At 61.8% G+C, this 3,338-nt stretch overlaps 1 pseudogene; it reads right to left on the reverse strand.

Moving 5' to 3' along the window:
* Positions 1-1,538: 1,538 nt before the first annotated feature.
* Positions 1,539-2,735, reverse strand: LOC102425547 (annotated as a pseudogene).
* Between the last annotated feature and the right edge of the window lie 603 nt (positions 2,736-3,338).

A 3,338-nucleotide genomic window follows, 5' to 3' on the forward strand; every position in this document is an offset into this window, starting at 1 on the left:
AATCAAGCAAGCCCTACCCCAAGGGCTCTAAGACAAGGTGCTCCTATGCGGCGTGTTATGTTTCAGGGATCAGGGTGCATGGCAGAGAACCTCTTCTACCTGGAAAGGCTTCCCTTGGAAGAAACGACGGACGAGGAAGCACGACCAACAAGCATATGTGCTAGAGGAAGCTCTGCAGAAGAAGGGCCCTCTGTTTCTTTTATAAGACCCAGAGGCTGGTGTGGAGAAGACCAATTCAGCTGCGCGCTCGACCAAATCAAGCCGCCCCCAGGACCGACGTCACCGGTTGGCCTCAAGTTAGAGGGGGAAGAAGCCTTGCATTGGCGCTGCAGGACCAGGAGAGAGCGCACCTGGCCCGCCCAAGCGATTCACAGGGCTTGGGGGAGGACTTGGGAGACAGGGCAAGTGCCCAAGGAGGCCTGCAGGGCTCTGTCTCCACGCCTTGCGGGATGGCATCGCCGTTTTTTCTCGGTGGAAGAGGGGACAATACATACTAAGACAGGCTCCCGTGGGCCCAGGACGGGCCAAAAGGAAACAAAGCCACGGAAAATCTCCTAGGCGTGCCTCACTCGGCAGATATCTTGTTAGCGGGACCTTGTGCTCTCGCGTGTGTGTGTGTGTGTGTGTGTGTGTGTGTGTGTGGTGGGGGGACGCGGGGAGCGGGGGAGGGGGTTGGAGGCGGGAGGGATAGGTGTGTGGGTGTGGAAGTTTGTGTGCGCGCGCGAGCGTGTGCGTCTGTCCGTGTACATCCGAAGTCACGCACGGACACTCCTTGCTTTGAACGGTCCGTCGCCATCCATGAACACCCTTCAGCACCTGCCTTCTCAAAGACAACGCCCCCTGCAAGTGCTTCCCGCCTCGGGTCTAGCCAGAAATGGGGAAGTCCAGTCACCTGTCTGTGCTTTCCCCACAGGCGGTTGCAGGAGGGGGGCTTGCGTTGACGCTTCTCGACCAGCAGAGGGCGGGGCGGGCTCTTCGGCCCCTGCCCCAGTCCAGCCAAATTCTGTAATCCACAGCCAAAGATGACGTCCTGGACTGTCCATCTGATCCAAACCCCGCCCACGCCCACCCCCCCCCCGTCCCCCCACACTCACCCCCACCCCCACCCCTCCCCCACCCCGCTCACTCTGTGGATGGATGGTCAGGCCCCCTCCCAGAGACCAAGTCCAGGCCTGGCCACCTGGGCTTGCCAAAGCCTCAGAAATTGGAAAGGCGGGATCAACCTTTTTTTTCTGAGGAGGGTATTTTGTTGTTGTTGTTTTATCGGAGGGAACGAGTTATTTTGTTTGTTTGTTTGTCTGTGTGTTTTTCCCACACCTTTTCGGTTGATTATGGCCAAGGTGAAAACAGCAACCGGTAAAGTGAATCCCGAAAATGACTCGGCACAAAACCGGTCTTTTTCAGAGTTATTGAATAAAAGAAAAGTGAACGAAAAATCTTTCTAAGAGTTTTAAATCCTATTTCCAAACAGAAGAAACAAACTCCATCATTGGCCCCAGGTCCCTGGCCATCCTCGCGCACACCGACTTGCTGGTGCTTTAGCTGGTGTCCATCGTCGCGTCATCATCGACCAGCAGGGCGTCCAGGTCCTCGGCGTCCTTCATCTCGCTGTCAGCGTCCAGCTGGGAGTCCAACTCCTCGGTGTCCCTCATGGAGCTGTAAGCATCCTTCTGGGCGTCCAGCTTTTTGGTGTCCCTCATGGCATGGTAAGCGCCCAGGTGGGCGTCCATCCTTTTGGTGTCCCTCATCGAGTAGTAAGCGCCCTTTTGGGCGTCCAACTGCTGGGTGCCCCTCATCGCGCTGTAAGCGTCCTGCTTGGCGTCCAGCTGCTTGGGGCCCCTCATCGAGTTGTAAGCGTCCAGCTGGGCGTCCAACTCCTCCGCCGAGATGTGTGGCTTTGAATGGCGGCCAGTGCGCCTGCCTGTACACAGGTTGCCTCCGCTGGAGCGGCCCTGAGTGCCGCCGCCGCCGCCGCCGCCGCCGCCGAAGCCTCCAGATCCTCGGTTTGTAGTCACCCAGCGTCTGTTGACACTCGGTACCGGCCTGGGCTGCGTGACTATGTTCGAGGTGAGGATCTGGATGTGGAGGGGACGGCCATCCAAAGGGACGCCGTTGTACTGCTTCCTGGCTTCCAGGGCGTCTGCCTTGCGCTCAAAGTGCACGTGGGCTGTTCCCAGGCTGCGGCCAGAGCGGTCGTAATGGACAGCGGCCTGCTTCAGAGGCCCGAACTCCGCAAACAGCTGCTGGATGTCCGCGTCGGACACTCGGAAGTCCAGGTTGGACAGCAGCAGCTTCCCGCCGGTCATCAGGCCGGCGCCCCTGCCGAAGTCCCTGTGGAAGCGGTCGTGGTGCCACTCGTCGGGAAGCTGTCTCGGCCTGCTGTAGGGCGCCGGCCGGTCCCTGCCTTGGCCGAGGGCCGCCCTGTTCCGGAACCGCCCGCCGCCCCAGCTCTCGGGGGCGGCGGCGGCCTGCGCTCCGCCACCACGGAGGCCTCCCTGGGAGCCGGCCCAGCCTTGGTCCCAGCCTCGGTCCCTGCCCCTGCCCCCGCCCCCGCCGTGGCCGTGGCCGTGGCCTCCCTGGGAGCCGCCCCAGCCTCGGTCCCAGCCTCGGTCCCTGCCCCTGCCCCCGACCCCGCCCCCACCCCCGCCGCCGCCTCGTCCTCGGCCATGGCGGTCCCGCTGGCTCCGGTCCCGCCGAATGATGTCGTCCAGTGACATGTGGATTTTGTCGGCCATGGCGGGCCCCGAATCAGCCTCGGATGGAGCCCGTGCGGAGGCACGCGAGTCCTTCACTTCCCGCGCGGCGCCGGGGCTGTCCCAGATGTTGGGGTCCAGGCCCAGGGGTTCCCAAGGGTGTGGACGAGTCGGTGAAGAAGAAATGACACCGAGACAGCGTTCAGTGGATCAGCAGCCCAGCCAGGCTCTAGCCAGGTGCTCTAGCGGCTTCTATGTCCCGGGTCTTGGCGAGACCTCTCTCCTGAAAGCTCCCTTGGAGAACGAGGACGAAGACCACGACCACAAGCCTAGGGCTGAGAAGTTCTGCAAAGAAGGCCCTGTGTTCTTTTATAGCCCCAGAGCTTGTTGGAGGAGCCAAATCAGCTGCCCGCTCGACCAATCAGCCGTCCCCAGGACCGATGTCACTGGTTGGGCTTCAAGGGGAGGGGAGGAGGCTTGCATTGGCGCTGCAGGACCAGGAGAGGGCGCCCCTGGCCCGCCCAAGCGATTCACGGGGCTTGGGGGAGGACTTGGGAGACAGGGCAAGTGCCCAAGGAGGCCTGCAGGGCTCTGTCTCCATGCCTTGCGGGATGGCATCGCCGTTTTTTCTCGGTGGAAGAGGGG

The sequence above is a fragment of the Myotis lucifugus genome, unplaced genomic scaffold (assembly GCF_000147115.1).
Source record: "Myotis lucifugus unplaced genomic scaffold, Myoluc2.0 scaffold_2330, whole genome shotgun sequence".
NCBI classification, from domain to species: Eukaryota; Metazoa; Chordata; class Mammalia; order Chiroptera; family Vespertilionidae; genus Myotis; species Myotis lucifugus.